A 12,635-nucleotide genomic window follows, 5' to 3' on the forward strand; every position below is an offset into this window, starting at 1 on the left:
ATTAGAAAGATTCACCTGGGGCAGTGGAACAGATCAAAGAGATACTGAGCTCTGTATCTTCTTCTTTCTACTCTATGGTTCTGGCAACCACAGATGGAAGAGATGGAAGAATTGCTCTGTATTGTCTTCCTGTCTCTTCACACCCTCTGCTGATCCAGAGTAGGCATTTTGCACAGAAGGTGGTTAGTTTATTTGTAGCAGAGATGGGTATGTCTACACTGCACTTAGATACCTGCGGTTGGCCTATGCCAGCTGACTCGGTCTTGAGGGGCTTGGGCTAAGGCGCTTTTTTAATTGCAGTTTAGGCATCCGGGCACGGGCTGGAGCCTGGACTCTGGGGCCTTGCAAGGTGGGAGGGCCCTAAAGCTTGGGTTGCAGCCTGAGCCCAAACATCTACACTGCAATTAAACAGCCCATTAGCTTGAACCCTGGGAGCCTGAGTCAGCTAGAATGGGCTAGTCATGACTTTTATTTGCAGTGTGGACATTCTCTAAAGGCCCCAACTAAAGATCAGAGCTGCATTGTGTTAAACATGGTACACGCATGTAATAAAGAAATAGTTACTGGCCCAAAGAGCTTAGCAATCTAAGACAAACTAGACTGATCATCAGTTTACTGGACTTCATATTGTACTGTTGTCAACTGGCAACTTATGACAAGGTTTGGCTTTGAACAATTATCAGCGCGCACACTCTGTAATTGTATCATCATAACAAGGCATGTGGAACAAATGTTTTGTAGTTTAAAAACAGGAATGTTGTCATGGACTAAATGAAAAACCAGGACGTTTCAAATGTCCTAAAAGTAGTTCTCAAGATACCATATGAACAAGTCAGGACTGCCCAGTAGGACTAGGAGTGTGGTTTCTATACACTTGATGATGATTCTTATTCTAAACAACGTGAAGTAATAGTTTTATGATTACCCATTGACTATCATTCCAAAAGTTACCAATACAACTTAATACCATATATTCAGAGCACTAGTGATAGAAGGTAACCTCTAGGGCAGGAAGTAGTAGCTACAACATCTAAGTAGAGCAGCAGAAAGTATATCTTTATTCTCTCATCTCTGCTTATCTTTGTTAAATAAAATGTCAAAACAAACCTACCAAATGAGTCACAATAGGACAATACTCCCCAAACTAAACCATGGGCCCCAAGTACGATGTCAAACTCATCTGTTTTTTCTCGGCCATTGCAAGTAACTGAGTGATTGCACCAATAGTCCAAACTCAGGTTTCAGGTGAGTCATCCTATCTCTGAAAACAGGCTGAACAATGACTCTGCCATAGGTAATCTAAAACTATTTCATTAACAACTGCCAGGGTCTCAGAGAAAACAAGTGATTAATGTTTGTCCTTCCTTAGATGCACTAGTGTCTGAAAGAGTCCTAAAGCCAATTATATGTATGTCTGTCCGTGCTACAGTGGAACTTGCAGTTTTGAGGCCAACAGATTGTGAAATGCAGATTTTAAAGGAGCAGAATAATCAAGTCTTCCATAGTCTCCTCTGATACAGTGCAGTCTTCCTGGAGGCAGCCTTTATCTACTATGTGCTTCCGTGATAGGTTATCTCTGACATACAATTTACCATGAAATACCCTCCACTGTATATTAAAGGGAACTCTGTTCTTTCAAAGGTACAGCAATGCCCCACTGAGATAGTCTTCTGGACAATTCAATACTGGGAAATGGCATTCTGAAAAATATTTCTGAAGGACCTTGTGATATAGCACAGTCCTAAACTCTGAGCTACCATGCTCTAACCCTCCTGATCCAGGGCTTGAGTATCATATAGCCAGTGCAGTGCTTGCAACCCTTTTTATCCTTAAGAACAAGATGAGAAGCCTGGAATTTGATCCAGGATCTCATCCTTCTTTCTAATGATGTCTAAACACTAAGGTTATAGGCATACGTTTTCCTTCTTGAAAGTTAATAGTGGTTGGGGCATTTCAGACAGACTATGGTGTCATGTTCACCATTTCTCCCTCCCACCCCGCAAGCATTTCTCAACAGTGTCAGCTCCTGTTTTGGGATATATCTCCTCTAAGACACAACTATTCTTCAGAACAACCCCTTTGACTGATCTAATAGAAAAAGGAAACTTGGCATTCACAACTTTTCCAGTTTGTCACCTGATGACAGTAGATGTACCATAGCCACTGAGAGGCTGTGCAGGCTGTCTTTTTGACATATTGAGTTAACACAGAGGCATTCAATTTTATTTTGGAATAATATAATTACTAGTACTGAAATCCTGGTTTATCAGAAGGATGAAATGGAGTTCAAATTGCAGATAAAATATAACAATCTTTATGTAAAATATTTAAAAGAGCATTAAAGATTTATAGCCTTATAAAATATAAACGATAAAACCATCTCAAAAGTACGGTTCCTCTCTTTCTGGCAGTCAGCCTCCAAGCATCAGTGTTGGTTGTGTTGCCTAATGGATTCCCTGGCCTCTAGCTGTCATAACTTCACCACCAGCTTGAATGGCAGAATGCATCGTTTCTGTGGGATTGCTACTTTTTGAAGTGGCTGGCAGCTCTGAGGCTGATTACAATGCAGGCTAGACAGTCTCCTTCAGAGACCTTTTGTTTTGCTCTGCCACTCACCTGGTCTCAGGTTCCATTCAGTGAGCAATATTTGGTTCCAAACTTAGGTCTCTCACAGGACCATTCAAAGTGCAGTAATTCAGCTACCAGCTTGAATCACTTGCTGGCCTATTCTAGTAAAGCTGTTTTCCCAACCATCATGTGTAGAATTTGTGGATGATAGTGCAACTTGTACAAGAATGGTGTCACAGTTACAGGGTGGGACTGCGCCTTAAGTCCCTTTCAAGTTACTCTTGGTGCAATTCTGCACCTAAAAATTCTGCACATAATATTTGAAAATTCTGCTTATTTTTGGTCAAAATAACATCATATCAGTTTCAGTAACTTTGGTAATTTATTTCAAAATACGTGTCAACAAGTATGTCTGTAACAAAAAAGATTCAGGAAATGTTTTTTGACAAATAGATTCCTAACTAGGCCTATTAATACAAAACTTTTGGTGGTAATTCATTTAAACTACAGTACAGAAACCTATTTCTCGCACCCCTCAGAAACCATGCAAAGGCTTAGATGAGTTGAGTAACAGATGAGTTGAGGGAGAGAGAAGTAATTTCTGGGAAGAAGCCTGGGAGTGAACCTGCAGGGTTGTTGGGTGTAGGTGGGAGAAGTATGGAACAGGTATGTGTTTTTGGGTTTTGTTTTCTGGTTTTTGGGTGGGTGGCTGGGGAGGGATTGTTAGGGAGCTGGAGAATCTCCCTCATGCAGACCCTGGCTGACCACAGCCTCTCTCATTCAGTCAGGCTGAGGCACATCTGCCCTTGTCTCCATGTGTCTCTACACCCCTATTCAGCCAAGCATATCTGCCCCTGTTCCCATGTAGCCCTGCACCCCCACTCCCATTCAGCCACTGGCTCAATGTTGTGACCCTCCCTTGCAGCCCCGTGCACCTTGCCCTATCTGTCGTGTCTCTTCCTCGCCCCCTCCCCCAACATATCCCATGCTGCCTCACCTGGCCCTGTGGGCAGGGCACTGTGAAGAAGGCAGCCTCTATCCCCTTCCTCTCTGCATTTGGCTGCTTTGGCCCATGAGCCAGCTGCTCTCTCCTCTTGCACATCAGCCCTGGTGGGTGAAAGGTGTAATTGCAGCTTCCCTTTGCCTTCCTATCAGAATCAACTGTGTGTGTGTGTTGGGGGGGGAAGAAATCTGGGGGGGGGGCATGAATTATGCGCTTGTGCAGTGGTGCAGAATTCCCCCAGGAATATCAAGTTCACCCTCTTAAGTGACAGGCCTGGCTTCCTGCACCTCACTATGGATGGAAACAGGTGACATGACCCTTTTGGGACAGGGTCTCTGGGTGTCAGCCCTTCTGTGTCCCCATAATCTTAATTAGACAGATCCAGTTTTACTTGGCACTTTGCAAGCCTTTTCATTCTGGGTACCTGTGATCAGTGAGTTGACTTAAAGCAGCTCAAAAACATCTTCAAAGCCAAGTATTTTTTAGTCCTTCTCCCAAGGAGCAAAAAAGGTAAAACAATAAAAGACCTTTGTGCTGGATTCTGACATGCATCTTAATCTTTCCTTGTCAGTTTTTGGTAAATTTTTGTCAGCCCAGATAACCCTCATCTGTGGTTGGGAGGGAAGAGACTGTCCTGCTCTTGTCTCTTTGTATTCCCTAGCCAGTGTAACTGTGACAGTGTGACTGATCACTCACTCAACTTTCACCTTTTCTAGGCTTGGGGGCCCCCTAGTGTTACCTTTGATCTCTATATTCTCAACTTTGGCAAAACATCTCTGTGCCCAGGAGTGGCCTCTTCATGCCTATCAGTCTGGCTATTGTGTGTGTTAGGATGTTATTTATCTAGGCCATTGTTTTACCTGGATGAAGCGACTATTTTCCATTAGCTAACTTAGGCCTCATGTCACTGAAGGTAGAAACTGGCTCACAGTGTCTCTCTTTCCTTGCAAAGTAAGCTTCTGATTGTTCTGACTGATCTCTCTCCTTGCTTCACCTCCTTCCGCTCCCTGTCCCACTTTGGCAGCCTTTGATAATGAAAACGTTACATTTGATTCTGAATCTGCAGGATTTTACAAAAAGAACTTTCAACAAATTCAATTTGTTTTATCTTAAAAAAAAAAAAAAAAGTTGGCTTTATGTATTATATAGCATCAAGAGTGTGCCAAGCAATTTACAGATAATATGAAGAGAAGGTCATACAGTTGTCTAGAGAAAGTAACTGACTAGAATATCTTTCTATGCTGAAAAATGGTAATTTCTTCTACTATCTGGTATTTAAAATCTGGCTAAGAGCTGATATCAAATTTTGACTGAACGTTCATGTTTAGCATGAAGGTTGAAAAATGTAATCAGCATATTTTGATAATTTTTTTGTGAACTTCAGGCATGTTCATACTTAGACTGAAAGTTATGTAAGTAGAACACAATCAAATAAAGAAAATAATGGCAAATCCTGGCTATTGGATGCTGGGTTGTGCGTATTGAGTAGTGAAAAATACTGCAAGTGGAAAGAACTCTGTCTAGGTGTTGGAATAACACTGTTGTTTGAAGCACACGACTAGAACATTTTAAACAGTTATTAAAGAATATTACCAGATCTTATCACTGAAGTCATGCAGATAAATCAGTGATTCTGGCATAGCATATGTGAATGAGGTATTGTTACTAAAGGTACACCTACTCAGTGACATTAATAAAATGCAGTTGGTTAGTGGACAGAAGCATACAATTCTAACAGTGGGAAGTGTTTTTTGAGATGCGATGCAAAAATATATCAATGTCTAACTGCAGTATTAACTGACAAAGTTAATGATGTTCACTTAAAAGAGAGCATTTTCAAGCAAAGATTGTTAATACATAATATTTTAATGGCTTACTTTTTCTTTTAGTTTATCATTCACAAATGTGGGAAAATATAGGCTGCATCCTAATTATGGCCAGGCAGTCAAAATATTATGTTAGTTTAGTTGTGATCAGGGTTAGTGTGGTGTGGTAAGTGGAAGAGTATGCACAATGCAGTAGATACAGGAAAGCACTAATATATAACTTCAGCATGTGCAGAAATTACACGTTTCTGTTGGAACAAAATAACACTAAAGCTGGAGTAACCAACCCTGGAGGAAGCCTCGGATTAGTTCATGTGGCACACAACCCTCTTAGTGTCCCTTTCATCATCCTCTCTCTCCCTGCAGACATTATAAAGGAGAGTCACAACATGCCAATGATGCCTGGTCACAGTACCTGCCCTTTTGGATCCATTGGTGGCTGGTGTAAATTATAAGCACTTGTGTCTACCTTTACACTTTGGAACCAGCCTGCTGTCCAAACAGCTCAAGGTAAGGGGCCGAGAGGTGAATGTACAAGGCATGTGTACCTCTTCCCCTCCTAAACTGTTCTGGGCACTCCTTGGCCAAAGCTGAGCATCAGAGCGCACGTGAAATAGAGGTATAGTATCAATGTCAGCCATCCTTTTAACTTAATCAGTTTTTCTTGTCTTCACGCTCCATTCAAATATCTTCTATCTCCTCCTGAAAGTAGGCAATTTGTATGCTGAAATATCTGTCTACAGAATCTCCACGTCATATTGCACGGCTCTGCCAGATTTTTAGGATCATGAATAGGTGGGATTCAAATCAACATCTTTAGAGTTCAGTCTTCGATTCTTATATCAAACTTTGATTCAGGGAGATGTAAATCCCTTCCCTCATCAAAAATATTCTTAAAATCAATATCCTTTGTTCTCCATAGCAAGCTATTAGATCATGATTATCTACATAATTATTTTTGTTTTCTGCCAAATGGTGTGAGGCATTTACAGGCATTCTGAAGTTCTGTTTCAATAAAGGTTTAAACAATTTAAGGGAACAACTGAAGCTTGAAGATTGTGATAGCAAATTTTCTATGAAACTAGTTTTTCTATCATGAGTGATTAGGTTTCTCAGATCAGTCCCTCTTATAGGGAATTTTATAGCAATATGTAATAATTCTAACAATTGTAATTTTCCAAAACACTAGAAATAGCAGATGGCAGCCTGAAGACTTACTGAACTGTTAGTCTTGGCTAAGCTTTTGAACTAAAGTAATATGTTTTAAAACTAACACTGATTATTTTGTGAGGTATACCATTACAGGCATGAGCTGCGGTCTCATTAGACCTCTCAATTTTTAGTGGTATTGATTCTGTATAGAATCAAAGTAATGAGATGAAAGTGTGTGTAGGTATTTATCCGGTCCTCATAGTATTTGAGCACCTGTCCAGCATTTTTTGGACTTATACTAAGTTTGTCAATTTTAATTGCAGTTAACTCAAGAGATTAACTTAAAAATTAATAACCATTTAAAAATTAATCATGATTAATCACAGTTTTAATTGCACTGTTAAACAATAGAATAACAACTGAAATTTATTAAATCTTTTTGGATGTTTGTCTACATTTTCAAAAATATTTATTTCAATTACAACACAGAATTCAAAGTGTACAGTGCTCACTTTATATTTAATTACAAATATTTGCATTTTAAAAGTGATAAGAGATAGTATTTTTCAATTCACCTCATACAAGTACTTAGTTAAATCTCTTTATCGTGAAAATGTCATTTACAAAGGTAGAAATTTTTTTTTTTTAATTTTTTTTTTTGGCTACAGAACCCAAGCAAAATAACGTAAAACTTCAGAGCCTACAGCTCCACTCAGTCTTACTACTTGTTCAGCCAATCACTAACACAAACAAGTTTGTTTACATTTACGGGAGATAACGCTGCCTTCTTCTTATTTACGTTACTTGAAAGTGAGCACAGGTGTTCACATAGCACTGTTGTAGCTGGCATTGCAAAGTATTTGTGTTAGATATGCTAAACATTTGTATGCCCCTTCGTGCTTTGGCCACTATTCCAGAGGACATGTTTCTATGCTGATGATGCTTGTTCAAAAAATAATGCATTAATTAAATTTGTGACTGAACTCTTTGGGGGAGAATTGTGTGTCTCCTGCTCTGTTTTACCTGCATTCTGCTATATATTTCATTTTATAGCAGTCTTGGATGATGACCCAGCATGTGTTGTTCGTTTTAAGAAAGCAGTAGAGAATCCTGTGGCACCTTATAGACTAACGGATGTTTTGGAGCATGAGCTTTCGTGGGTGAATAGCCACTTCGTCGGATGCATGTAGCGGAAATTTCCAGGGGCAGGTATATATATGCCTAGGCAAAGCAAGCTAGAGATAACGAGTTTAATTCAATCAGGGAGGATGAGGCCCTGTTCTGCAGCTAGGTGTGAAAACGAAGAGAGAAGGAAACTGGTTCTGTAAGTTGCAAAGCCATTCACAGTCTTTGTTCAATCCTGAGCTGCTGATGTCAATTGCGATTGAAACTGAAGCTCAAGCAGTTTTCTTTTGAAGTCTGGTCCTGAAGTTTTTTTTGCTGCAGGATGAGCACCTTGTGGTCTGCTTGAGTGTGGCCAGGGAGGTGAAGTGCTCTCCTTACAGGTTTTATATTTGCCATTCCTAATGTCTGATTTGTGTCCATTTATCCTTTTCATAAGAGACTGTCCAGTTTGGCCGAGTACATAGCAAGGGCATTGCTGGCATATGATGGCGACGTATTACATGGTGGACGTGTGCAGGTGAATGAACCGGTGATGGTATGGCTGATCTGGTTAGGTCCGTGTTGATGGTGTCGCTGTGTAGAATTGTGGGCAGAGTCGGCATCGAGGTTTGTTACATGGATTTGGTCCTGAGCTAGAGCTACTATGTGCGGTGTTGCAGTTCGGTGGTGAGAAATACGTTTCAGGTTGGCAGGTTGTCTGTTGGGCGAGGATATGGACCTGCACCCAAGGCCTGTGAAAGCGTGGGTCATATTGTCCAGGGGGTTGTAGATCCTGATGAGCGTTGGAGGGTTTAGCTGGGGCGTGTATGATGTCCAGTGGATTGCTGTTGGTTTCTTCTTGTTGTCTTGCAGTAGGAGGCTTCTGCGGTGCACGTTCTGGCTCTGTCGATCTGTTTCCTTATTTCTCGTGGCGGGTATTGTAGTTTGAGAATGCTGTTGGAGATTTTGTAGGTGTAGCCTCTGTCTGAGGGTTAGAGCAGATCGGTTTTAAAGAAAGCTTTCACTGCAGATTTGACAAAATGGGAAGAAGGTAACCCCAAATGTATTTCTAAAGATAGCTACAGCACTCGACCTGAGGTTTAAGAATCTGAAGTGCCTTCCAAAATCTGAGAGGGATGAGGTGTGGAGCATGCTTTCAGAAGTCTTAAAGAGCAACACTCTCTGATGTGGAAACTACAGAACCCGAACCACCAAAAATGAAAATCAACCTTCTGCTGGTAGCATCTTACTCTGATGATGAAAATAAACATGCGTCAGTCCACACTGCTTTGGATTGCTATCGAGCAGAACTCATCATTAGCATGGATGCATGTCCTCTGGAATGGTGGTTGAAGCTTGAAGGGACATATGAATCTTTAGCGCATGTGGCACATAAGTATCTTGCCACACTGGCTACAACAGTGCCATGTGAATGCCTGTTTTCAATTTCAGGTGACATTTTGAAACAAGAAGTGGGCAGCAAATGTAAACAAACATGTTTGTCTGAGCAATTGGCTGATCAAGAAGTAAGACTGAGTGGACTTGTTAGCTCTAAAGTTTTACAATTTTATTTTTGAATTCAGTTTTTTTTGTACATAATTCTACATTTGTAAGTTCAACTTTCATGATAGAGATTGCCCTACAGTACGTGTATGAGGTGAATTTAAAAATACTATTTCTTTTGTTTTTTAAAGTGCAAATAGTTGTAATAAAAATAAATACAAAATGAGCACTGTACACTTTGTATTCTGTATTGTAATTGAAATCAATATATTTGAAAATGTAGAAAACATCGAAAAATATTTAACAGTGATTAAATGCAATTAATTTTTTAATTGCTTGGCAACCCTAATTTATACACACAACCAGTGGAAAATTAGCCGCTGAGCAACGAGGCCCCTACCAGGAGGCCCTGGAGAAATGTGCGCCTTCACATCCCAACCTGGTTCCCTGGCAGGAGTGACCACACAGGACTGAGGGGGCGGAGCAAGGCCCCTGTGCTCTGACCCCATTTCCCTGGCAGCACCGCCAGGGGGCGGACTGCAGGTGGGAGGGGAGGGGAGGGGGCCCCCACTTGCTCTGGCCCAGAGTCCCACAAATCCATAATCCACCTCTGCTTGATAAAACATCTTTGTAAGATATAGGGGAGTATTTTACAGATCGAGAACTGACATGGAGATTAAGTGGTTTACACAAATATGTGATAGTCAGCAGATACACCCACGTGTCCCTATCTTGTGGCTTGACCACAAGACAATCCTTCCTCTCTTAGATAATGACAAGGACTTTGTTTTCACATGGTGTAAACTGGTAATCACAGCTGTGGTTTTATACAATATAATCATCAGTCCATTTCCCTGAAAGCTGAAGATTTTTCACCATAGTATATTTTCTAGGATTTTGTCCAGTCAAGTTTTAAGAGTCAAATGTGATGATGGTTCCATTATTGCTTTTGGGAGTTCATTCCACAGAATCATACATCTCAGTGTTTGAGAAGTTTTCACATTCAGTCCATTTTTCCTAGTTTCCTCCATCCATCACACTAAATTCCTTTCCTTCTTTGGTGTTAAGACCCTTCACGTATTTGTAGGCCAATGTCATATCTGTGAGTTACTAATTGCTTAGCCATGGTATACATTTAAATTGTTAATCCTTCTTTGTAAGTCAATTCTCCCAGCACCATTATTGGTTTTGGTCTTTTCAGGATCTACCTGTAACTTGCCTATTTGTCTGTAATGTGTTGCCTAGAATAGAATGCAGTATTCCAGGTATTGGTTGCATTGCAGTTATGTGGAGAATAATTGTTCTATCTCTGGGCTGCATATAAATTTACAAAGTTGCATAGCTTCTCCCTCCACCCCCAGCCATACTTACACGCCTCTGGGATGGGAAACTTCTAAGGGAAAGACAGGAGGTGGTGCTGAAGATTCAGTGTTGGCATCTTTACTACTTAGTCATTGGTGAAACTATGGCCCAGTGAGGCATTAGGAACTTTGAAAACCTGTACTGCTGGAAATGCCATCTTTTGCATGGGATGTAAAAGATATCCTGACCACTTGAGGTAATTAGATCCCATGCATTTTCAGGAAGCCTGATAGCCTTGGTCTTGTAACCAAATTCTACTTTGGCTAATTACATATTGCCCTCCTAAATTAACCCTGATGTTTAAATTGGATATGTTAGTTTTTAATTCCTGGCTAAACAGATGCACAGGGTTCAAACAGTGAATAGTAAATAGTAGATTACACCCAAGAAGGGTTTGCATTTTGGTTGTGAATAAAGTAAGTAATCAATTTTGTAAACCTGCTTTATATTTCTAAAGTGCTTTGGGAATGTAGGAGAGAAGTTGGTATTGAAGTTATTTTATTCATTATGCCAAGATTTCTGAGATTGTCAGATGGCTGTCATTGATATGTAGCAGTACATAAACTTGTACCAAAATATTCAGAATGGCTAATGTTAAGATGTTACATTTAATAAGACTGTTTATGCCACTCAAATGTTATCTTGACAAATATTAATTTGAATTTTGTCCTCATTTATAATACTTAATCACTTCCAATAGGTGTTGAAATAGATACTTACTACAAATTTTGTGAATCCAAAGTATCAAATCTGGAAACTGTTTATCTTTGTGATTTCTCTTGATAGCAATTCCTAGAAGAGCTCTTTTTCTTCATCTTCTTCAAAAGCCATTGTGATCTATTACTCTGAATAATGTGCAAATTTATTTATTTGTTCTTTTTGATTCAATATATTTGTTTCTGAGCAAAACTGAGCGTCTGCTCGTTTCTAGGCTCATTTTAATGCTTTTAGCTCTGCACCTTACCAGAGAGCAATTATGAATTGCAACATACTATTGACAACATGGACCCACATTTCTAAATGTTTTGATTTTGGCAATTGTTATAACTACATAGTTTTTCATGCTACAGTTATACTGAAATTAGTGTTTTTTTGAGACTCACTTTCAGGTTTGTAGAGTAGGAAAATAATAATAAAACATGCTTATTTCTAGTAATTACGGAATAGAACAAATGAGAACAAGTAAAGTTGAGCATTCTTAAATGGCTGGGCTGGATTTCCTTGGGTCTTAAATTCAATTTGCTCAATCAATAATTTGCATCTCCAAAGATTAAGACTTTGTTCAATTTTTTTTTTCATTTAGTGCCTGCACGCTGTTGCATGAGACTGAGATCAGGGATATTCAAGGTAAGTCTTTCATTTCCTCTATTTTAATTATTTGTGATACAATCTTATGTGTGTGTTCTAGTTTGTGAGTGTATCATCTGAAACCTGCCAGGAAACGTACTGGGAAAATGCTTTTCCAGATTAATCCACCCAATTAAAGCCATGTTTCTAGTTTAGTACAGTAAAACCTGAGAGTCTCTGGATTAAGTTTAGAAGTGTGAGCAACAAGGGTGATCTCGTGGTGAGAGCCTGCTGTAGACCACCAGACAGGGGGGTGAGGTGGACGGGGCTTTCTTCTGGCAACAAACAGAAGTTACTAGATCACAGACCCTGGTTCTCATGGGAGACTTCAATCACCCTGATATCTGCGGGGAGAGCAATACAGTGGTGCACAGACAATCCAGGAAGTTTTTGGAAAGTGTAGGGACAATTTCCTGGTGCAAGTACAGGAGGAACCAACTGGGGGCAGAACTCTTCTAGATCTGCTGCTCGCAAACAGGGAAGAATTAATAGGGGAAGTAAAAGTGAATGGGAACCTGGGAGACAGTGACCATGAGACAGGTGAGTTCAGGATCTTGACACAAGGAAGAAAGGAGAGCAGCAGAATACAGACCCTGGACTTCAGAAAAGCAGACTTTGACTCTCTTTGGGAACTGATGGGCAGGATCCCCTGGGAGAATAACACGAGGGGGAATGGAGTCCAGGACAGCTGGCTGTATTTTAAAGAATCCTTATTGAGGTTGCAGGAACAAACCATCTCGATGTGTAGAAAGAATAGTAAATATGGCAGG

At 40.2% G+C, this 12,635-nt stretch overlaps 1 protein-coding gene across 1 annotated transcript in view; it reads left to right on the forward strand.

The window, feature by feature from the left end:
- Nucleotides 1-12,635, forward strand: part of ATP2B2 (ATPase plasma membrane Ca2+ transporting 2) — a 633,448-nt gene that overhangs the window by 20,244 nt on the left and 600,569 nt on the right. Inside the window, exon 2 of the mRNA XM_075073411.1 lies at nucleotides 11,822-11,865. The gene's annotated coding sequence lies outside the window, so the exon portion shown is untranslated. The remainder of the gene's footprint in view (nucleotides 1-11,821; nucleotides 11,866-12,635) is intronic.

The sequence above is a fragment of the Chelonoidis abingdonii genome, chromosome 17, assembly GCF_003597395.2.
Source record: "Chelonoidis abingdonii isolate Lonesome George chromosome 17, CheloAbing_2.0, whole genome shotgun sequence".
Lineage (NCBI taxonomy): Eukaryota > Metazoa > Chordata > Testudines > Testudinidae > Chelonoidis > Chelonoidis abingdonii.